At 36.7% G+C, this 25,189-nt stretch overlaps 1 long non-coding RNA gene across 1 annotated transcript in view; it reads left to right on the forward strand.

Annotated features, from left to right (window-relative positions):
* The first annotated feature begins 2,536 nt into the window (after positions 1–2,536).
* LOC105982548 overlaps positions 2,537–25,189 on the forward strand; it is a 35,439-nt gene continuing 12,786 nt past the window's right edge. Inside the window, exons 1-3 of the long non-coding RNA XR_001174903.1 lie at positions 2,537–2,951; positions 24,372–24,488; positions 24,965–25,076. This is a non-coding gene — a long non-coding RNA (uncharacterized LOC105982548). The remainder of the gene's footprint in view (positions 2,952–24,371; positions 24,489–24,964; positions 25,077–25,189) is intronic.

The following is a 25,189-nucleotide window of genomic DNA, read 5'->3' on the forward strand; positions in this document are numbered from 1 at the left end:
TAAGATGTCTCATAGTCTTGGGTATAAGTGGCATTGCTATAAAATTCACACGTGGTATGTCACACTACCTGAAGCAATGTAATGATGGATAAAGGATCCTTTAAGGCCACTTGTTTACTGAAGGAAACTTTGAACTCTTTTTCATTAAGATATTTGAAATAGGATTTACTCTTTGGGAGAAGACCTTGGTCAGTTTCTGCAGTGCTCTGATCTGAAAGACTTCATTCTGGAATGTATATGCCGTATGAGTAAGTATTCATTTATTAAATGCTAAAACAGTTGTCATTCCTGGGTACTTAGAAGCAGTGGCTTGCATATTTGAGATGAATAAGTTGTGTGGTTTGCAGATAATTTATATAATATAATTGACAAAGTAAAGTTTATGCTAAGAATATATCCAACCACAATACTATAGTACTACAAATGTTGAGAAATGGATGATGTCTTTTATTTTATACATGTATTTATTGTCGGATATGGGGTTTGAACTGAGGCACAGTCTCTGAGCCTCTTTGTGCTCAAGGCTAGCACTCTACCCTTGAGCCACAGTGCCACTTCCAGTTTTTTGAGTGATCAATTGGTGACAGTCTCAGGGGGACTTTTCTGCCCTGGCTGGCTTCACATTGTGATCCTCAGGTCTTAGCCTCCTGAGTAGGTAGTATTGTAGGCATGAGCCACCAGAGCTTGGCTGGATGATGCCTTTTAAACAGTTAGGGATTGTCCTTATATCTAATTTTTGTTTGAGATGGTTATGGATGGACTAAAGGTAGCTATCTTTCTATTGCTGAGAATTAAATGCTGTCTTGGTAGGCAAGTGCTCTACCGTTAGAATCATATCTCCTGTCCTTTGCTTTTTTTATAGTTTGTCATCTCGCTAAACATTTTCTAGGCTGCCCTTGAACCTTTGTGATAGCTAGGATCTCAGATACATGCCACAATGCTCGCTCAAAACTTTTTAGAAGGGTAGAAGGATAGAGAGAATAAGTTCTTAGTTGTTGGAGCTTTTGTTGTTGGTGTGGGGCTTGAACTCAGGGCCTGGGTGTCCTTGAGCTTTTCTGCTCAAGGCTAGCACTCTACTACTTTGAACTAAACCTCCACTTGCAAAGTTCATAGTTTTTAATGCTGAGGTCTCAACTAAGTAGTGAGTAAATTGCTATAGTAAGTTTTCTAACAGATTGTAAATCTATTTTGCTTTCAGTGTCTGTTAGGAACATATCAATATACCATTCTTAAAACAATCTGTGCTTCTAAATACTTAGAAATCATCATGCACTCCTAAATTTACATCAGAGCATACCTTGCCTAAAACAGGCTTTGGCAACAACTTTCTGATTTCTTCATATGCTTTTTTTATTGTCTGACTCCGTAAGTATATTTAGGTTGCACATCATATTTGACACAATGTTTTCATTGTGACTTGGAGCACAGCTTCAAGTGGAAATCTGGAGTTTACTAATGCTAGCATAAAATAGTTGATACAATATTTGTGATAGTATTCCTCATTGATATGTTATGAGAACTTGGTATTAGAAGAATTTTGAGGGCCTGGGAAGGTGGCTTAGTGGTTCTTGCCTTGCATGTATGAGGTCCTGGGTTCAACTCTTCAGCACCAGATAATTCTTCAGCCGGAAGTGGCGCTGTGTATCAAGTGATAGAGTACTAGCCTTGAGTGAAGAGCTGTGGGACAATGCCCAAGCCCAGAGTTCAGGTCCCAGGACTGACAAAAAAAAGAATTTTGAAAGTCAAATTTTGCAATTTCCTATATTTTGAAGTCATTAGGCTTATTAATTATCCCATGTCAAATTATAGATTCCTGAAAACTAATGAATTGGGCATTGGTTTCTTTGAAGATCTTTTTTTTTGGGGGGGGTCCAGTCGCGGGGCCTGAACTCTGGGCCTGGGTGCTGTCCCTCAGCTCTTCAGCTCAAGGCTAGCGCTCTACCACTTGAGCCACAGCGCCACTTCTGGCTTTTTTCTTTTTGCTTATGTGGTGCTGAGGAATCGAACCCAGGGCCTCAGGATTGCAAAGCAAGCGCTCTACCACTGAGCCACCTTCCCAGCCCCTCTTTGAAGATCTTAATTGTAATAAAATAATACAAGTAGGACTTTGTTTATATAAATTATAGGATAATAGTTCAGAACTTTTATATTCTTAATTCCCAGATTAGGAAAAATATGCACATTATATGTTCTCACATAGCACCTTTAAAGATGTCAACAGGTAGCACCTGTTCATATAGTCTCAGTATATGAATCTCAGCACACATTATGTTTTGTTTCTATAGTAGAATCATATCTGAACCTGAAGCGGGATATTTGTGTGTTCATACTTTTCCAGTTTCATGTGATGCTCTCTTGACAACTTAGTTGAGACTGAAGGAGAGAGAAATTGTTCAATGAATTTTATGAAGTTCCTACCCAGTAGTGTCAGAAGAAAATTGTATTAGCTGCCTTTAGGAGAGAAACATAACAACATTCCAGGTAACGTAATCTTCTAAGAAAACTGAGAATATTCCAGAGGCCATGGCTAGGTTCATGATGACACTGGACCTTGTCTGACTACAAAATGATTTCAAATTTGAGCTTAAAGGGATATTCTGAAAACCAGTCAGTGTGCCTCAATAAACACAATAGAGCACTTTAATCTTATAAAATCCATAATGTGAAAACTTTGAGTATTTAAAACTGGCATTTGTATCAAGGCACTTTGCCAAATCCTCTCCTATCTTATTTTCCCAAGTATGCTGAGGTTTTTTTTCATATTTTGCACTTTGTATTTTTTGAAAGATTAACGGAAACATACTTGCATGAGAAAAGGCATAGGCATCTGGTGAGATGGAAATGGAAGAGTAACAATGAAACTGGCAACTCTTGAAAAAAGCAAAGATCATACTCATGTCCGGGAGTGGGATCAAAAGAAAATAAGTATCAAATGTGCATTATGGAACACAGTGAGTATGTCAAAATGATGTTGGTGTGTTAGAGTAATTGAACTGTATTTTTATTACTTGGTTGTCTTCCTATAGTAGATGATAGTAAAGAAGTACTTAGTGAATGAAGTACTTATTTTTTGATGTTATAAAAAAACTTTTAGGTATTTCATATTTCTGTCTTTGTGTGTATGATATAAACAATGTCTACATGAGTAATGCTGATACTGTAAAGTAGTCAGCCATTTCTACAATAGAACTTACTTGGATTTTTCATGTATATCAGCTCCTATTTGTGTATAAGCATATCATTATATTTACAATGCATTTTCAAGGATACTTTTGTGCCAATCGTGAGGCTTGAACTCAGGGCTTGGGCACAGTCTCTCAGCTTTTGTGCTCAAGCCTAGTGCTTTACTGCTTGTGCCACAGCTCCACTTATAGCTTAGTTGGAAATTAAGATTGGTTAATTGGAGATGAGTCATATGGTTCTTCCTGCCCAAACTGGCTTTGAAACACTCAGATCTTAGTTCCTCAGATCTGAGACTCCTGAGCAGCTAAGATTAAGGTGCAAGCCATTGTTGCCCAGATTTTTCTTTTGTTAGTTGTGGGGTTTGAACTCAGGGCCTGGGTGCTGTCCCTGAGGTCTTTTGCTCACAGTTAGCACTCTACCACTGAACCACAGCTCCACTTCTAGTTTTCTGATGACTAATTGGAGATAAGAGTCTCAATGGACTTTTCTGCCCAGGCAGGCTTTGAACCTTGATCCTCAGATCTCAGCCTCCTGAGCAGCTAGCTAGGATTACAGGTATGAGCCACCAGCACTTTTTACATCATCTTATTTTCATCACAGCCAACTTAATTACATACCAATTTTACTTACAAGTTTCATCTTTTAAGACATACCCATATCATCTGCTAAATACTCAAACCTTCTGTGGCTTACTTGAACATTTCATGGTTTGTCTTGATTCTCCCTTTTGAGCAAACATTTAAGACAATTTTTACTTTCAAAATCCTTTTTAATCAAAAGGAACCCATTTTTCTGTTTTCTCAATTCTCTTTCGCAAGGCTTTCTTTACTCTCTCTCTCTTTTACATTTTCTTACTTTTTTTAAATTCGTGTTTTGGATTAAATTTTAGACCTATTTGTTTGCCCCCGGATCTGATGAAGATTTTTTTTTGTGGTTTGAGTTTAAAATTGCCCTTCTTTTTGGTCCTTTGGCTTGTGGAATCAGGTGATCTTAGACTGTATTTCTACCCACAGGCTGCTGGGGCAGAGAAGCTTGCTAGATTAGACTCACATAAAAAGCAGTATGCTTGATAGTTAACTCCTTTAGCACAAGATTTACCACTGCAGTCAGGAATTAAATAATTTCAGGAAATATCAGTACCAAACATAGAAAAAAATACTTTTTACCCCATGATGACAGTTTTTATGTATTACAATGAGATTACTTTGAACATGTAACATACACATCTACACTTGTGTACAAAGTTTTAAGGCACACTTAGGTTTTCTTTTTTCTTTTTTTTTTAAGAACAATTGGCTGTAATTTTTTTAGGAATTCCAGTGGGAAAATGACATTGTTTTGCCCAATATGATAGAACTACATGGCACTTTTGTCAACAACATCTTTCTTACAGATTACCGAGACCTCCATAGTCAAAAGCAGAATATGTTTAAATATTTTTGTTAGCAAGACATATTGACCTTTGAGTAATTGACTTGAATATCCTTTTAAATATCAACAAATCAGATTAATGGAAAGCTGAAGAGGGATATCAAGGTGACCCCACAAGCAGAATTTAACTGAATCCCCATGTCTAAATAAACATTGATAACAAGAACAGAAAGCCTCTAAAACAATTTTGATAATGAGATGTATTAGTATATGAATTGACTATCTGGAGAAACAGTAGTAAGTGGAGTTGCAGAAAAAAAATCACCATGTGGCCTTTGTCTCTTGCTAAGGGGATCTGCAGAGAGAACTGGTAGAAGGAATTTTTCCAGGGGCCTTTACAGATAAAGAAAATTGATTTATCTTTGGAAGCTTGTATACCCCCCCCCCCCATCAGTCAGTCACACAAGGAGGCCGGCGGGGGTGGGGAGGTGGCAGCATTGTTTAGAGGACAGTTTCCCCACTGCGGAGTGAAAGAATGTAGTACTGGAAAAGGGCTTAGAAAAAGAGGAGAAAAGAGAGAGTGACAGATGAAGCTGCTACCTGACAAGAAAAGAGAGGAGATGAGTGGGAGACTTACAGCAGAGAAGGAATTAGTGGGCAGAGCAGAGTGGGGAGGGGGCCTGTCACGGACAATGGAGGGGGCTTGAGTGTAGGGGACAGAAGAGAGGGAATAAGGGGCTGGGAAGGTGGCTCAGTGGTAGAGCGCTTGTTTTGCATGCCTGAGGCCCTGGGTTCGATTCCTCAGCACCACATCAGCAAAAAGAAAAAAGCCGGAAGTGGTGCTGAGGCTCAAGTGGAAGAGCGCTAGCCTTGAGCTGAAAAGCTGAGGGACAGCGCCCAGGCCCAGAGTTCAGGCCCCACGACCGGACCAAAAAAAAAAAAAAAAGAGAGGGAATAAGAGAAAGATGGAGGAGGAAGAGGCACAGGGGGCTTTGTGATACCTACCTGTGGGGAGGGGCCTCAGAAAGAGAGTGAAGACACCATAAAAGGTTCAGTGAGAGGCGGCCAAAGGGCAGGTGGAGGGGAACCAGAGTAAAGCAGGGCTGTCAGCTTGTTATGGCAAAGAAAGTAGTTGTCGTTAATTTTATCTAAGAAAGTTTTAAGTGCAACTTTTTAAGGGTATGGGGGGGGAGTAGGAAGGGGGAGAGGGCGAAGAGAGGGGCTGTACTAGAGAATGGAGGCAATTTAATGGAGGTCAGCCTGGGGAAGAGAGGGGGTAGATGGCCCATTACCCTGTGAGGTGGTGGGAGAGTCAATCCGTGCCCCTTTTGCCCATATTTAGTGCATGGTCCTAGTGGTGGTCAAAGGTTGGGGCATGGGTGTGCCCAGTGGCCAGTCTGCCTACATCTGAAGCAGGGTCTGGAGGCTCCTTGAGGGAGGTGCCCTTACTGGATGGGGCAGGTTGGTAGAGGGCTTGCTTGGCTACTATCTAGCATTTAACCTTTTTGGGCCTTTTTATATCTCCGGTTGTATACCTTGAATGCTGCCTCTAGAACCTCCACTTGGAGGATAAGTGGTAGCCCTTTTCTAGCTTTTTATATTTGGCCCTAATGTCTGAGTCACACTGGGAGAAAAATAAGTCATTAGCAACAGTTGGCCTTCTTCAGTCTCTGGGTCCAGGCCAGTGCACTCACGCCTGGGTGAAGATTTTCATTTTTACCCTGAAAGATTTGAGTTAATTTGTGGTAATTATCTACTCTGAGTAAGAGCCTGAGCAGGCTCTCTGGACCAAACCTATGTAAGGGCGACACCTAGTGTTTTTGTAAGGTGCTACATGATGGTCTCCAGAGCTCCAATGGTTGGTGGGGGAGGCGGCAGGGACGGTGGGGGGGGGGGTCCCGCAGGATCAAATGAAAGGAGTATAGGGTTTTAGCAGCTAGTAAGAGGTGTGCAGAGATCAGGAAAAGTGTTACTGTCAGGTGAGCGTGAAGAAGGGAGAAGGCCTGGGTGTTCTTTATTTTGCTCCATTTTTCTGAGCACTCACAATTAAATAAATCCCAAATACTCCTGGGGTCAAAGGTGCCGTTAATTGGCCATTTAGATTGGCTGTAGTGGCCATGCCGGATTGCAGAGGTAAATAGGTCTTGGTGTTTAAACTTAGGAGCCAGGTGGAACTAGAATAGATGGGCAGGCATGTACCCGAGGGACAAGTCTGCCGGCATCATAGACTGGGAGTTTCCTATGGTGACCACAATGCTAGGATCAACTAGAATAGCATCCTCAGTCTAGATCAGTCTAGAGAGGGGGGAGGAGAGAAAGAGAGAGAGAGAGAGAGGGACAGACAGACAGAGGAGAACAATGGTTGACAGGGGATAGGGTTGTCACCCAGACTCCCTGTGTCCTCAGCCTTAGGCCCGACCATAGACTCGCAGAGCTCAGTACTGGGTCTTTCAGCTGTGGGAAAACTGTGAGCAGGTCAAGAGAAAGAAAAGGAGCCCAAGTCCATTTACCCCATGCATATGAATGAAGGCTGGTAAACTGGTTGTGAAAGAGTGCTTGGGGTCAGGAGGAAGCCTCATAGTGGCTGTGTTGATGTAGCACAAGTCTGGGCCCCTGTGATTGACTCTCCAGGGGAGAGGGTGACTAGCACAGGGGAACTGGGAACCAGGTTCATAGAACAAAGAAAGGTTTATTGCCAGCAAAGGAACCAACAAGACTACTTCTCACAGGGAGAAGAACCTCAGATCTCTCCTGAGGTAACCTATATAATTTAAGGGGCTAGTAGGTGGGGACTTTAGTGTGGACGTGTGGTCCAGGGAATTCACCAGGGTGGGCTAGGTTTTATGGCAGCTGCCCAAGTAGTAGATAAGGGTCCTGTAGATGGCCCCTTTAACGGGCCTTGATACCTTATATGGTTGTAAGGGCCCCAATGGCAGTCCTCTCAAGGTAAGAGGGAAGGAGGCCAGTTACTTACTACCTATATGAATTGGGCTTAGTACTCTATTTTAAGCACCAAATGTGTCTAGTGATGAACTCTGAAAGATGCCTGCCAGATCCTGGGAAAGGAGCATGCCAAGCTATGGGCAAGGAGCCTATTGGACTAAACAGTAGTGGTTGTTGGAATCAACATCTTCCAAAATGGTATGATTTCTTCTTGAGTTCAGTTATTTTTGGATTTGAACTCAGGGCCACATGCTGGCCATACAGCTGCTGGTCACTACTTTTGCCATGCCTTCAGGCCTTTTTTGGGTGGGGGGTTAGTGTTTTGAATAGAGTTTTGTATCCCTTTTAACATCTGCCAGCCTTGACCTTGACCAGGCAGGATGACATACTTGTAGTAATGTCTTATTGACTGGGCTAGAGTCTGTCAAAGTTCTTAGGCTATCCTGCTATCCTAGATCCTTAACCCTCCCAAGAATTATAGGCTTGAGCTACATGCCTAGCATGAAAAAAATTATTTTTTGCCAGTCATGGGGCTTGAACTCGCTTGAATTCAGGGACTGTCCCAGAGCTCTTTGGCTCAAAGTTAGTATTCTACCACTTTGAATCTAAGTGACACTTTCAGCTTTCTGATGGTTAATTGGAGATAAGAGTCTCACAGAATTGTCTGCCTGGATGGCTTTAAAGTGCAATCCTCAGATCTCAGCCTTCTAAGTAGCTAGGATTATAGGCTTTAGCCACCAGCTTAAATTTATTTTTGGTGACAGTTCTGGGGCTTGAACTCAGAGCCTGGGCAGTGTCCCTCAGCTTTTGTGCTCAAGGCTGGTACTCTACTTAGAGACACAGCACCATTTTCAGCTTTTTAGTAGTTGATTGGAGATAAGAGTCTCATGGACATTTCCTTCCTGGAGATCCTTAGATCTCAGCCTCCTGAGTAGCTAGGATTATAGGCGTGAGCCACTGATGCCTGGCATGCAGGAATGTTTTTAATACTGTGTTGGAATGATTAATCTTTCTAGAAAGTTGTCAATTTGCTTTCTCAGATCCATCATAGGAATCATTTCCTATTTCAAATATAGGCTTACAAAGTATAGGCTTATATTTTTAGTGCTGGGAATGTGTCTTAGTGGTAGAGTGCTTGCCTCGCATGCATGAAGCCCTGGGTTTGATTCCTCAGTACCACATACACAGAAAAAGCCAGGAGTGGTGCTGTGACTCACGTGGTAGAGTGCTAGCCTTGAGCAAAAGAAGCTCAGGAACAGTGCCCAGGCCCTGAGTTCAAGCCCCAGGCCTGGCCAAAAAAAAGTGTATTTTTATTATCGTACTTGAAAGTTCTTCCTCATGAATGATCTTGAAAAAGAATATTAGGTTAGCAGCATGAAAACCTTAAATCTCCTTGTACATATTCATCAGAGTCCTTAGCTGACCAACTGCATTGTCATTGAGCATTAATATTTTGAAACCAATCTTTCCTAACAGTAGATGTCAGCAGTGGATTTATATTTTAAGTAAACCATGTAAACACATGGTGTCATTTATACCTTCTTTGTTTATAGAGTCCAAATAGAATTGACTTCTTGCTATGAAAATTACAGATGGCAACTCTTTGTACGACTATTTTTTCTATATTGATAAGTCTGTTTTTCAATTAGTTGTCTTAGGAAGTCCTGGAAAATTCACAGAAGCATTATGCCATCCCTTTCTGCCTCATCTTGTACTTTACTGCTATCATCATTCCATCTTAAACTCATGAACCAATCTTGGCTAGCTTTAAAGTTTTTTCTCCTAAGCTTCACAGGATTTGGGATAATTAGGACCTTTTCCTGTATGAGGTTTAGGTTGTGGCTGCTTTGATTCAGACTATTCTTTCTGAAAGAAGAGATGTAGATTTTCTTTGAAACTTAAGATCTCAATGTTATTATTCTGGAAGATTGCTCTGTGTGTGTGTGTGTGTGTGTGTGTGTGTGTGTGTGTGTGTGTGTGTGTGTGTGTGTGTGTGTGTCTTTGTGAGTCTTTGTGAGTCTTTGTGACTATGTCTGTGTATGTGAGTGTACTTGCCTGCCTGCCAACCTATAATTTGTGTTTTCTTTTTTTACATTTTATTTTGTTTCAGTTGAATTACATTGCTTCTATTTTACATCTACTATCATAGAGAGCTGTTAACTCGTTCTTCCATAACAAGATAATATGGGCAGAAGTTTACTACCTACATTTAAATTTTTATTTATTTACTTATTTTGGTGTGAAGATTGAACTGCTGCATCCTCAGGCCCATCCATTTTTTTTCTTTCAGATGCTGATGATCAAACTTAGAATTCTGTATAGGCTGGGCAAGTCTTTTGCCATTTCCTACATTCTAGGTTTTGTTTTTTGGAGACAAGATCTTGTATGGTTTTAAATTTTCTATTTTTCTGTCCAATTTCCTTTACAGTGAGATTAGAAGTGTGCTATCACGTGCCTCCCTTTTTGTTGTGTTTGATGTTTTTTGTTTCTTTGATAGCTTTTCTTTAGATAGGGGTATAGCTATGTTACTGTGACTGGCCTTAAAGTTATGATCTTTCTGCCTCAGCCTCCCGAGTGCTGGGATTATAAGCAGGCACCACCATGCCCAGTTCCCATCCCCTTTTGTATATAATTGTTGAGACATACCTTGTGGAAGACCTTGGCTGGATTTATGATGAGCTATATTTACTGAGCGTGATGAGGTGAGGCTCAATATGACTACTCTGAAGTCTAGCCTAAGTGTCAACGTAAGGATTCAAGTGGCAACTATTGCAAATATTCCTAGACTAAATTTCACAAGGTTTTTCTCATCAATATTTTTAAGACTAAGAACAATGGAGTAAGTTTTTGTTTTCTAACCTAGACTTGAACTCAGGGGCCTTGTACTTCTTCGGCTTTGTTCACTCATGACTGGCGCTCTTAACACTGAACCACTCACCCAGCCCATCTATTTTTGTCGGCTGCAGGGCTTGAACTCTGGGCATGGGTGCTGTCCCTCAGCTCTTCAGCTCAAGACTAGTGCTCTACCACTTGAGCCACAGTGCCACTTCCAGTTTTCTGTGTGGTTTATTGGAGATAAGAATCTCGCAGACTTTTCTGCCTACGTTGGCTTTGAACTGCAATCCTCAGATCTCAGCCTCCTGAGTAGCTAGGATTATAGGTGTGAACCACCAGTGCCGGGCTCAGTCCATCTTTTTTGCTTGCTAATTGGAGATTGAGTCTTGTGGACTTTTTGAACCATAATCTCCTCGCCTCCAATGATAGCTTTTTCCAAAACACTATAGTTGGTTCTGAATCAGTATACTTGCCTTTTGTAGAGCATCCAATGTAACTTTTTTGTTTGTTTGATTTTGATTTTGTTTTTGTTGGTTGTTGGGGCTTGAACTCAGGGCCTGGTAGCTGTCTTTGAGCTGTTTTGCTCAAAGCTAGTGCTCTTCCATTTTGATCCACAGTGCCACTTCTGGTTTTGTTGTAAGTTTTAGTTGGAGATAAAGAGTTTTATGGACTTTGTTTCCCTGGGCTGACTTTGAACCTTCATCCTTAGATCTCAGCCTCCTGAGTAGCTAAAATTATAGACATGAGCCACCAGCACCCAGCTTAACTGTTGATTTTATCCATTATGAATTTCAGTTGATAAAGAGTGAGGACTTGGAAGCTATGAGGTATTACTTCTGAAAATTAGCATCACCCAGTTAACAACTTTGTTAAAAGCTCATCAGTGTGTTTTTAATCACTGTGAAACAATTTATTTAGTTTATAAATGTTTCTACTTCATTGCTTCAATCTAAGATATGATGTAATCTATATTTTTACCTGAATGCTAAATTTCCTTTCAGAAATCTTACTATAATTTTCTATGTCTTGGGAAGACAGACATGGATTATTAGAAGATTTGACACATTTGTGGGAATGGATTTGCATTTTGCAATTGTTGCTAAGCCTGAGATTTTCTAAGTGTCTTACTTTTGGGGTTTGGGTTCACTTGGGTTTGAACTTAGGGCCTTGTGGCTCACTCAGCTTGCTTGGCTTTCTTGCTCCACTATAGATCTTCCACTTGAGTCAGTCCCCCATCCCTGCCTTTTGATGGTTACCCTTGAGAAGTATTCTCATGGACTCTTTGGCTAGGCTAGCTTTGAACCTCAGTCCCCCACATCTTTAGTTCCTGAGTAGATAACACATATGAACCACCTATATATTGGCTTCCTATACATTTTTTGAATTATATCTATAATTTGATCATCCTTTAGTACTTATTCTTATGTTGCATGACTTGTTAGCTGTTAGCATTCTATGATTATATGCTTATAGTTTATTTCTAAAAATCTGATTTTATTTCATTAGTTCATTTCTAAAATTTTGGACTATTGTACATATTAAGAATTTACCCTCTAATAATTAAGATGATAAACTTTTTATTTGAATGTCATGTGTCTTAATATGTATGTAAATAGTAATTAATAATATAGATACTAATACTGTATGTGACCATATACCAAGTCATTGACTGGTATGTCATGAAAACATTGGGGTTCAAAGAAATCCATTTAGTAGTGATGGAAGCTAGTCCTTTTCTACTTTATTTTTCATTATTTCCTCTTCTACTTTATTTTTCATTATTTCCTGTTGGAAATGTTAGTATGAAAGTGTCAGAAAGTGGCTCAAGTAATATAATACCTACCTAGTAGATATGGGCCCTGAGTTCAGAACCTCAGTACAGTGGAAGAACTGTTAGTACATTCACATCTTCACAGATTTTTTTAATTGATTTGCTTTATTATTATTATTAAGGTGATTACAGACATTGCAATAACTTGAGTCAGCTAATGAGTATATTTACTTTTACACAGTGTCTTCTGTTCCCTCACTATCTCCTAGTCCTTCCCTCCTATTTCCACCCACAAGTTGTATGGCTCACTTTTTTTTGTTGGTGGTGGGGCTTGAACTCTAGGCTTGGGGGCTGTCCCTGCGATTCTCAGCTCAAGGCAAGCCCTCTACTGTTTGAGCTACAGCGCCACTTCCAGTTTTCTATTATTGGAGATAAGAGTCTCTCAGACTTTCTTGCCTGGGCTGGCTTTGAACAGTGATCCTCAGATCTCAGCCTCCTTAGTAGCTAGGATGACAGGTGTGAGCCACAGGTGCCCTGCTGGTTCACTTTCATCCATGGCCAGTGAGCTCCACTTCCCAGATTTCTTTGATTGTTTTGCCCTGTAGTGTTTGGTTCTTTCTAATTGGGATAAATACTCTTTTTAGTGACTTAATTAGTTTATAACAGAGACAAAGAGAAGATATGAGTGTTTGGTCTCTTGAGGGCTACCATTTATATGACTTCTTTGACTTTGTGGTGCTTGGTGAAACCTGGATGACCCAGTGATAGTTCATGGGTTGGTCGTGGGTCTTGAACTCTGGGCTTGGGCGCTGTCCCTGTGCTCTTCAGCTCAAGGTGAGTGCTCTACCACTTGAGCCACAGCATCACTTCTGGTTTTCTAGTGGTTTATTGGAGATAAGAGTCTCACAGACTTTCCTGTCTGGGCTAGCTTTGAACCATGATCTTCAGATCTCAGCCTCCTGAGTGGCTAGGATTACAGGCATGAGCCACTGGTGCCCGGCTCAGCCACATATTTCTAAGCAGTGTTTGGTGTACATTGCTGGTTCTCAGATTTTTTTATGTGTATCTGAATAACCTGGATGGCTTGTTATTATATTCTGCCAGGTCTCATTCTTATATAAGACCATTTGAATTAGGCCTTAGTAGGCAGAAATTGCATGGCCTGATAAAGGTGGGGGGACTACTACTTATATAAATAGAAGGGTCAGGTCATGTGAACTTGAGGTGGCTTCTTAGTAGGACTGTGACAGTGTAGATTTGGAGCTGTTATCTGGAACAGCTGGGTGCCTTGTTCTACTGCAATATTTAAATGGTGTTTGTGTGTGTGACAACCTTTGAGAAGCTAGATGATTTCCCTGGATGCATCAGGGCTGGATCAAGTCTCTGGAGTAGTGACTACTGTGATGACGACAAGTCTACTGGGTGCACAGGAAGCCGTAGTAAAATTAGCTATGCCTAGGTAAGCCACAGAAGCAGCAATGGAATTAGGCAATGCTATGGCCTGGGGATTGTGTGAGCAAATCTAAATAGTGTAGGGGTCATCTGGGATGATAAGAGCAATTCCCAATCTCAGGCTCTGATCTCTTCCCTTGGTGCATCCCAGGGCAGCATTGTCTGCAGCCGAGTGAGCTGGGGGTAGTGGAGTATAGAAGTCACTGTGCATCTATCATCCCAGCTGCAGCTTTTGTTAATCTTAGGAAACTGGCTTTTTCAGGTATAAAAAAATAGAAATGGTTCCACTTAGGCAGGTCCAAATCCTTTATTCTATCCCTAGCCCTGCAAATCCCTAGCACTACAACTGGTTTCATCTTATTATGTATGAACTACAGGGAATTAAAAAAAGCCTGAGTTTTTACAGAAACAAGAATCAGTATAAAGTTAGCATTCTTCTTCAGTAAACTCAGTCCTATATATGGGTAAACGGTTTTGCAAGGAAAGGGGATGGGAAAAGTATCCCTTGGATATTGTTACATTTGTTTTGCCATATAGGTATGGAAAGTTGATTTTCAAATTGGCAGATGCTCTTGTTCCTGTGTAGATGACTTATAGAATAAGAGGTGCTTATATTCATCAGGAAGCATTCATTTTAAGAAAGTGATAGTATGTAACTTGATTTGTATAGGTATGGATAACATAATGAAATGCCTTCCTGTACCGTACTTATAAATATGAATATGACCAGTGAATATTGAAAGTTCCCTTATTCATGAAGGAAAAGGCTTATTTATTATCATTTAACCAATAATAAATCTGCTATATTCAGGATTCAAATTCAACTAAATTTGACTAAATTCAGGCATTATTATTTTCCTAATAATATACTACCAATTCCCAATTAAAATTCTACTAAATTTGACTAAATTCAAACACAATTTTAATAAAACTTACTTTAGGTTAAAAAAGATAAAGATTTCAAAAATCAATACATGCCCAAGAAAAAAATGTATTTAAACACACTATGTACCTATATTTATTTATGTAATTCATCTATTATAATGTTATCTTTAAATTTTTTCCACTAACAGTTGGGTGCTGGTAACTCCATACTTGCAATACTATTTACTCAGGAGACTGAGATGTGAGGATTGTGGTTGAAAGCCAGCCCAGGCATGAAAGTGTGAGACTCTTCAGTTGACTACAAAAAGTCAGAAGGAGAGTTGTGGCTCAAGTGGTAGAGCATTTCCCTTGAGCAAAAGCTCTAGGACTGGCACCAAAAAATAATTTTTCTATTAACATTTCTGTTAGTATGTTTTATATACTTATGATGTAATTTATGATTAACTTGATACATATATAAGTAATTACATGTATATTTAGTACATCAGCATTTCTTTGTACAATTAGTACAATAACATTTCTTTGTCTTAACATTTATAATATCAATATTTTGGAAGACAGGTATACACCACTACAACCAGCCATTGTACTTACCTCATATCTAGGATAACAGATATTTGCTACAGCTCTCAGCCATTGATTGAGGTAGCATCTCATAAAATTTTATGCCCAGACTGGTCTCAACTATGACTCTCTGATCTCTATATGCCAAGAAACTAAGCTTGAGTCACTGTGCCCAGCTTGTATTTAACAAAGTATGCACTGGCTCCCGCTATGTTGCCACAAATGATTGAGGTTTATGTTTATGCATTATATTATTGCATACACGTTTTCTTTATCCTTCAAACTGTCCCTCAACATCTCAGTTGATCCTGGCTATTTTGAATATTGTTGCTCTAAACATAAGAAGCATGGGTATGGATTTAATGTACTTTATTAATTTCAGTTGGCTATGAATATTTGAGTTTCTAAAGGTAATTCTCTATGGTAATACATTTATCATTGTAAGACTGTTCTATAGAATTTTTGTAAAATTAGCCATTATAATTAGTAATTGTCTGGCTATAGAAATGATGAAGAATATTAATATGTTCAGATCAAGTTAATTATTACCTTTAATACAACATTTGATAAAGAAGCCAAAGCATCAAATAAGGAAACTTATGTTTTTGACTTGAAGTGAATAGAATAAAGTCACAAGCAGCAGCTTGTAATTTTTCCTGAGGGTGAAGTATAATGTACCAATGTCTAATGAGCTTGCCTAGGCACTGGGTTCAGTTTAAATATACTATGTTTTATTTACCCAAATAATTATGGCACAAACTGATGTCATGACAAATTAGTTCATGATCCATTGTTGAAATCACACCATTACATTTATAAAATCCTTTTTTAAAATAATGGTTTCATTTAAGATAATTATATGACAAAACTTAAATTTTTAAATTTCCAAATATTTTGATAACAGAATTTTTTGATACTCTTCCTGTATGGGGAGCATACAATTAGTAAAGGATTAAAAACTTCATTGACATCCATTTAGTGCTCTGCCTCCAATAGATAGCATAAAATTGGCATTAGTGTGTGATTGATGGATTACCCTTATTCTTTAATATATATTATCCAAATTGATAAAATTAATATGAGTGAACAGTAGGTACAAGGAATTGCCAGAAGTGAAGTACAGGTTTGCCATTTACCAGTTATTTTTCGTTCTTAAGGCATTAGTTGTTGGCCCATTTTATTTTTCTATGTGCCTAGAAACATAGACTGGGTGAAATAGTTTTACTTCAAAGTTTTCTCTTTCATCAATTAAAAATGTACCTGTACTCTTCTGATCAGTTTCTTTTGAGTTTTGGTAGAAAGAAAAGGTCACACCACTTCAAATACTGTGTTGTTGGCTACTCCTGTCTGCTTCAGGCAAGCTCAATGGAGAAAATGTCTTCCATGTTAAAATTGATTCATTTGAACTATGCCTTAGTGAAAATCTTAGAAGCAAGAGTGTTGTTATTGGATAGTGTAAGGCAAAGTTTACTTCTTGTTGGGCAAAAGAGCAAGATACATCTTGTTGGGGATTGAAAATATATTATTCACTGTATTATCTATTATTCATTTAACTCAGTGTAATAGAAAAAGATTCAGAAATTATGTCTAAGAATGGGAAAGCATAATTCAACAAAAGGGTATCTAGTAAATAGTGATACATATCTTCTTGGTTATATTCAAAATACCTTTTAAAGGACTATATTTTATTTCACTGTCAATTCCAAAGATGTAGGAAGATGATACTAGCCTGAAAGCAGGAAGGTATTTTTCAGATCTGGACTAAAATGGAGCCTAAAAAGATGGATTTGGAGTTTCTTTAGAAACTTAATGTATGAGAGACTCTTCTTACTCACTGAAAACTCCATCTTACTGTTACAGCCTGCTTCTCCAGCTGAAGGCTTTGTCATCTAAAATGACTTTATAAACTTTGAACTTGATTCTCTTGCTTGTAGATGTAGGAGGTTCTTTCACTTAGTTCTCCAGCAGATTAATGAGAAGACAATATAAGCTTTCTTGGGTTTTCTTCATAAATGTGCAATGAACTTGTTTCAAGAATGTGGGTGAGGTGGTGAGGTGTATGCCTAGCACTGTGAAATTCTGAGTTCAGACTCTATAACACCCAAATCAAACAAACAACAATCAAACCCGAAGTTAGCCAAAATGATGTAAGCTGATAATATTTAGAGCATCTTCTGCAAGAACAAAAACTGGATAACTCCCGCTTTTGAAGACTGCATTCATGTTTTGTTGCATCACTTCAATTTCATCCTTGTGGAAAATAATTACATCCTCACAGAAAAAAAAATCACTGGCCAGGATAATTTCAGGTAGATTTGTAAGTCTAACAAAGATAAGCTGGAAATACATCTCAAATGACTAACTTGGCATCAACTTAATTCCTAATTCTTTTGGAGATTTTTCAACCGTTTTAAACCTGTACTGCAGCAGTATGCACCCCTTGATACAGAGCTATTACTGAAAGGTGTTCTGGCAACTACTCCTCTTTTTATTCATTTCTCTGCTGTTCTTCTAGAATCAGAATTACTTTCACTGAAGATTTATCTCAAAAAATGGCAATTGAAACATAACATGGCAAGTACATAAAGACTGCCTACTGAACTGAAAGTTATTTCGAATATGTAAGATTTGAAGTATTTGATCTAATCTTCATAAAGTCAAATGGACAACTGAATTGTATAAATAAATGTGGATATAAAGAAGAAGGAAAACACTTGTGGTATTCGTTTAGAAACTTAATAGCAAAAAAAAGCATGAAACTATAGATTGATACTGACCTAAACTTCATCATGCCTTTCAAATATTTAAGTTTCATTGCATGAGGTTTTGATTTGAAAAAAGCCTTTTTTGCTTTTAATTGTATACCTGTCTTTGTAAAATTTAAAATGAATTCTCTTACATATGTAATTATTTGTAATAATATGCAACAAATAATTTTATTTTCCCTGAAAACCATAATGTTGCAAAGCATCTATAAATCTTGAAATATTGGTAACTTTTCTTGACATACTTAAATATCTAAGGAAATAGTGTTTTCATAATAGTATTGAAAAATGAACATGTGTGAGTTTTTCATTGTATTTTAGAATAATTTAAATGAAATAGATATTTTAATTGTATTTTATATTCAGTGTCTTAATGTTTCTTGAAACATTATTGGTAAAAAAACAAATGCATAGGTATTGGACATTCAACTATTAACTTTTTTAACTGGTTGCTAAAATATAAGAGATAGTTTTCTAGGAAATTTCTAAAATTATGCTCAGTGAAATTTGTCTTAGATTATAGAAAGCAATTTAATTTTGGTTTTCTTTTTGAGTAGATCAGAGTAGTAGAAAACAAGGAGATATTTTTAAAGTTCTATGTTAGGATATGGGTGAAGTAGCCAAATATAATTGCTTTTGATTTTTTAATGTGGAAATGGATAGTTATGGGATTAGGAAATAAACATTTTAATGCATAATTATAGAAACAATTAGAAGCCTGGAATCACACATATTAAAAATACTTTCTTGACATTATTGCTGTGGGTTTCTTTTCCTGGGGTCCTTTTTGCAATTGTTAAATATAGAATGGGCTTTTTAAGGGTGATAATTGTATATTTGTCATAGATCTTTATGATAAATTTCCATGGAATAAGATTTCCATAGTGAAATTATAGGAAACCTATAATTACGAACAATAACATTGAATATTGAGTGATCATTATTTTTCTTCTTATATAATGGACAAAACGTGTTATTGGGGCTGAGAATGTGGCTTAGTGGAAGAGTGCTCGCCTAGCATGCGTGGAACCCTGGGTTCGATTCCTCAGTACCACATAGACAGAAAAAGCTGGAAGTGGTGATTTGGCTCAAGTGGTAGAATGCTAGCCTTGAGCAAAAGAAAATTAGGGACAGTGCCCATGACTGGCAAAAAAAAAAGAGAGAGAATATTGTGAATAGATGGCTATTTTGCATTCAATGGGTGATTAAATTACATAATTACGATATTGTGGATTGGCTCAGAAGAATTTCTAACATGGTCTGAATTAGGCAACATTAAGAAAGAAAGAACAGGGAAGATTTGGAATACTGGACCTTGAGAGACTGGTCTCACAAAGATAGTTTTACATGATTTTACTCAGTGTGAGGCTATTGAGGATTTACATATTTCATATATTATCTAATGTGAAGGTTGACTGTATTTGCCTTTGGGAAATTGAATTGCCACACAAGGGTTCTGCAAGTTATTTCACATAAATTATCTAATGATGATGGATATATTATATGAAAATATATATATTATACTTTTCTGAAAATATGAGATTAAAGATTTTGAGGTTAAAGATTTATTATATATGCAGACACAATTGCAAATAACTATAAATTTTAAGATGGATCAGTATAGTTTGTAAAAAGAAGTGAGTGGGAAATTTAGTTTTTCTAGTTTTCAGTAGTCTCAGTTTTTATGTTATGTAATAGGAAATATTGTATGGAGGAATAGTGTTAATGTTATTGTGACTAATATGATAACATGGAAATGTCTTGGAAAATTTTGTTGAGATTTCCTGTGGCTTTCAGATGTATTTATACAAATAGAGTTTTGTATGGGACCTAAAAATCTCTATGATATCAATTTGCACTAGTAAGAGACATTTCCAAATGTCAGTGATATTTGACTTCAAATAATAATGAATCATTTTTGTTGAGTATGCTTTCAGTTTAGAGGCTGTTAGCAGTGGCATGTCAAGCCTGTGATCATGAGCTTGGTTATTAGGACACTTTCATTATAGAACTATTTATTTTAAAACATAGCACAGTGAAAATGATGTTCAAGCCCCAATACTTTTTAGAGCATCTCTGTGTAAGCCATTGAGCAGCTTATGGGAAATTTTGTTATGTGCGTATAAAACAAGCATAATGTATAATTGCAGTGCTTTAAATTTTAGGCCTTGATTTATAAAGACCTCATCTGCATAGCCTGAATATATAGATTTATATGCACTCAGAAACATATCCTATGTTTACATAAAATATTAGCATTAATTTATAAGAAAATTTTTGAGTTGCTGAAGACTTTTATGATTACTTAGGTATATAATGATGAAGGTAAATATTATTTTCTGTCATAATATTTGAATACAGATTATTATATTTTAGGAATAATTCAAACAGAAACATTTATTTAATATACTGAGAATTCTAGACTGTGCTTATTTGGCTGATATGGAGTGTATTATGATATTTTTATAAATTCCATTTTGGAAGATCCTTTGGATTTGCAAATGTTTTCTATCATGTATTTTACAGGCAAGGATTCTGTCATTGAAGCACTCATGCGACTATTGTCATATTTTTGGAGATATATTTTTATGGATAAAAGTATTGGTTGAACATGAAGTAAGCATTTTAGTGAGTTCAGTTTAAAGAGTGGGTTTTGTTTATTTGCTTCATTTTTGGTTGTGGAAAGATTTGTAAAGTTACTTATCAGAGTATATACAACACTAACATTCATATTTTCAAAACTGTAAATTTATATTTCTCCAGTTTGACTGTCTTATCATTAAACATGCTACCTGTGTTCAGTTGTTGAGTGATTTGCAGAGCTGTAGAGCCTATGATGGCTATACGAATCATACATGAGTTTCTTATGTAACTAGCTTCCAAGATTTGTAGAAACACTTTTTTCACACACTATTTTAATATTATACTACAGGTAAAATGTCCTTTATGTGTAGAAGTATTAACCCCTATGATTAATTTTTTCATTTAAAATGTGTGGGAAAGTTTATCTTCTAGTATGAGATTTATACAAATACTATCTTTGTATATGTGTGAAATTTTCTATTTTGTTAAGATGGTGAAGAAACTTTTGTATGTTTAGAAGCACCAGAAATGAGTAGAATTTTTAGACACTTTAGTCAATTTGTATGTTTTATCTCCCCCCTTAAGAGAAACTGCTGATTTACATATATTAGTGCAAACATTTGCTTATATTTTTACATGTGTAAAGTGCTTTTTGGTGGATAGGTATGTGGAAAGAAATGATGTTTAGTCTCATGTCCTCCATGGGTAATCCTCTTGATTTATTTCTGTTTCTGTTTTGTAGAGATGGTGGCCATGCATATTTTAACATCACTTGTTAAATCAGTCGAAACATTGAGCATGATTTTAAGAGTATAAATAGATTGAGCTCACTGGTGATCCTTAAGACACATTTATAGACATTTTTCAGTTGCATCTCACATTTTTAAATATATTTGGATTGCTTACCAACAGAAGGTTTGAAAGCAAATATTTTTTCTCTGCTACCTTTTTATTTATTAGACCTTTGTTGTTACTTTATTGTATTGGTGCTGTTGTGAAAGATAAAATGCACATTTCATTAACGCAATCTTTAAACTTAAATGATATTTGTATGTATATTTTCATATTATTAAAATAGAGTTACCGAGTGCTGGTGGGTCATGCCTGCTATCCCATCTAATTCGCAGGCTAAGAATTGAGAGTTGTGGTTTGAAGCCAGCCAAAAAGAAAGTCTATTAAACTCTCATCTCCAATTAATCAGCTAGAAAAGTTAGAAGTGGAGCTGTGGCTCAAGTGGTAGAGCACTAGCCTTAAGCAAAAAGTTCAGGGACAGCACCTATGCCCTGAGTTCAAGCCTTAGGACTGGCCCACAAAAATAGAAATAATAATTTTTGTTTCAGTTTTAGTTATAAGTAAATCTCTTTACATCTTTGTAAAGACGCACGTATGTAAGAGATGTGCAATTATATTTCCTTCCTAGACACTAATGCTCATGATAAATTTCATTTTCTTTAATGTCTCTAATGTGTCTAAAGAGTCTCTATATTGCCATATTTTGTGTTCATCCATTACTTGGCAAAAACTAATATAACCTTGTAAATAATGGGATAATTAATTTTTAAAAGTTATACATCTAGTAAATTTAAGTGTCTCAAAGTAAAATTTTGTAAATATATATTTTTAATATTGTTGTCTTCTGCAATTAAGGTGGCACTTACTAATCATTGATAAATAGGCTCATGAAGCTGTACAAAATTTATGTCCTGGATGATAGAGGAGAAATCACAATACAATGAGCATTTACCTCATTTCCATAGAATAGTTGGCCATTTTCCCAAGTAAGCATTGTATATTCAAAAAGATTAAACAAAAATGACAGGTAAATTTATTGGACATTTGGCCATTATGTATTTCCAACTTTCCAAGATACTTCTTTTTTGTCCTCATTACTGTAAGCTTTTAAAATATAAATGATTACATTATGAGATTTTGTACTACCTCTTGGAACAATACAAAGTGCTGTATGTGTTCCCTTGGTTGCATGACAATATTCAAGACAACTTTGTAAATAATAGTCAAATACAAAAGTTTAATTTTGACATCTAGTTTTTCTAGATGGTACAGAGTCTCACAGAGTATAATTTTATAAAGAAGTCATTGTGAAATTTTATGATTTTATTGTTTCTTTGATTTCTTAGTATGAATTAGATGAGGTTGTATGTTTATGAAAACATGTATTTTATCCATTCATTGGATTTTCAGGAAAATCAGAAATTTTAAGAGGTATAAGTTTTCAAGTTTGCATTCTCACCCAAAGCAAAGGATTATATTTTAGCCATAGATTAGTGTGCATTTTATTGTATATTTAAAGCCATAATCATGATTTGGTAGTTTTATTGATGATATAGCATTATATATAGTTTTATAATCATTGTAAGAAATATTTTTAAAGAAAAACTTCTTTCTACCTCTTTGAATTAATACTATATATACTTGGGCTGCATGACAACATTCAAGACAAGTTTGTAAATAACCAATACTTCTGATACTTAAAAAAATCTAGTTTTTACAAATGCACAGAATCCTAAAGTATAAATTTGTAACTTTCCATTGTCAAAAGTCATAGTTAAGGATGGGTTCTGGTGGCTCACACCTGTAATCATAGCAAATAAGGAGGCTTAGATCTGAGGATTGTGGTTTGAAGCCAGCCTCTCCAATTGATCACCAAAAAGCCAGAAGTGGGGTTGTAGCTCAAGTGATAGAGCACTAGCCTTGAGCAAAAAAGTTCAGGGACAGCACCCAGGCCTTGAGTTCAAGCCCAGGACTGGCACAAAACAAATACTTACGATGAGTCCTGCAAATGCTTTTTACAAAACAGTAGTGATTAATAATTGGTTTCTTATCCCTGTCACGGTTTGGTGTTTTATTTTTTGGGAGAGATTTGTTTAGATATTCTACTTGATTAAATTTTTCATAAGAAAAATAACAAAAAACCAAAAAGCATGAAATATATTTTTATATTTAGAAATAAGAAGGCTATGGGGAAGAAGTTACTGAAAGATTTAGAATTAGATCACTAAAATCATTGTTATTTTTGCTATGCTGTATTAACTCTTGCTAAAGTCATTATTACTTAAGAATGCTGTAGTTACCTTTTGCACTCTTGTCTACCACAATCCTACTACATATGCCTTCCACATAGCTGGGATTTTAGGTGTGTGCCACCAAACATAGCTTGTTGAGATGGTATCTAGTTCACTAGCTATTGTTCAGAGTGGTATTTCATGGAAATACTGTTGATTTCCTTCTAAGTATCTCAAGTAGCCGAGATTGGTAGCATGCTCTACTTTGCAGCATTAGTGTTCAGTTTCTAAGCTTGCAGATATTTAAAGTAGAAAATTTTCTGTTATAGATCTGATTATAGATCTCAAAGATATGCTTAGAAGAAAATTTTGTTACTTGGGGTATAAAAACATGAAGATTACTGAAATATTCACCATTGAATAGAAGCTTATTCTATAGAGATTACAGCTTATTTATGTATGTATGCTCATGAATGTAATTCATACTGAAATATTCCAACACTAAAGTGCATTCTGTAGAATTTTCAATGGGTAAATGAATTAGCTTTCCATTACAGAAGTATGCATATTCCTTGAGTTTTTCTACCCACAGTGTTATGAGTTACAAAGTATTATGAGTAAGGACATTTTTATTGTTATGTAATATCACTGCTGCAATATGGGTCATTTCATAGTTCTATTTGAAGTTTTGAAAAAATGTGGTAGAAAGAAAAACATATGCATACTTTTGAATTGTTACATGACAAAATGTAGAAGGAATGAATGGTTTATGTGACTAGAATATTGTCTGGAAGACTATATGGATTTTTATTCTTCATGTAGAGATGAGATTAGAAAGACTGCTTCTGTCTGCATTTGAATTTTTATAAAAAGCACTTACAAATGAACACTTAAACAAGGAAATGTGACAGAGACAATCACTTTGTGCTTGTTTACATCCTTGCCTATCAACACCATGGGAACATTTGGTTGTGTTATCCAACTTTATATTCCTAGCAGTATGATGAGTGATTTTGTGAAGACCATTCAACATAGAAACTTTTGCATCAAAATTTTACAGTGGAGAAAACAGTGTTGATTACTTCAAGAAAGAAAGGAACAATGAAATTTCAGGTAGGAGCAAACATTGGTTAGTAAAACTAAGTTAAAATATTAGTATGCTAAAAATGCTATGAAAATGTTTATTTTTTGTTGGTTGTGGGGCTTGAACTCTGGTCCTGGGCACTGACCCTCAGCTCTTCAGCTCATGGTGAGTGCTCTACCACTTGAGCCATAGCACCACCTCCTGTTTTCTGGTGGTTCATTGGCAATAAGAGTCTCATGGACTTTCCTGCCCAGGCTGGCAGGAAATGTACTGATATTGCATTTGTTTAGCATTTGTGAGGCCCAGGATACATTTCCTTTGCACCATATATACTGTTTTTCAAAACCAGATTACAAAATAACCAAAAATGTAACAGTTATAAGCAAAGTCACATTTTGTGGTTTAATTATTTTGTTGGTCCATTATTATGCCTGAATAATCTAGGGATATCTGAAATTATTTGTATTTGGTTTACACCCTTCTCTTGTTATATTGTATTTTTTAGATGACCATTAGAAAGCCATATTTGAAGCTGCCTTGGGGGCAGCTGGTGAAGTCATCAGGAACACTCCTTTTGAGTACCTTAATAATTTACATGTCTTCACTATAAACCATAGGTAAGAAGTTTCTGGGGGTTGGAAGCATGGCTGGTTGTTAGAATGGTAGCCAATGAGCAAAAGTATCAAGAACAGGGCTCAAGTCCTGGTCCTGGGCCAAAAAGAAATTCTGT

This window comes from Dipodomys ordii, unplaced genomic scaffold (genome assembly GCF_000151885.1).
Source record: "Dipodomys ordii isolate 6190 unplaced genomic scaffold, Dord_2.0 Scaffold15, whole genome shotgun sequence".
NCBI classification, from domain to species: Eukaryota; Metazoa; Chordata; class Mammalia; order Rodentia; family Heteromyidae; genus Dipodomys; species Dipodomys ordii.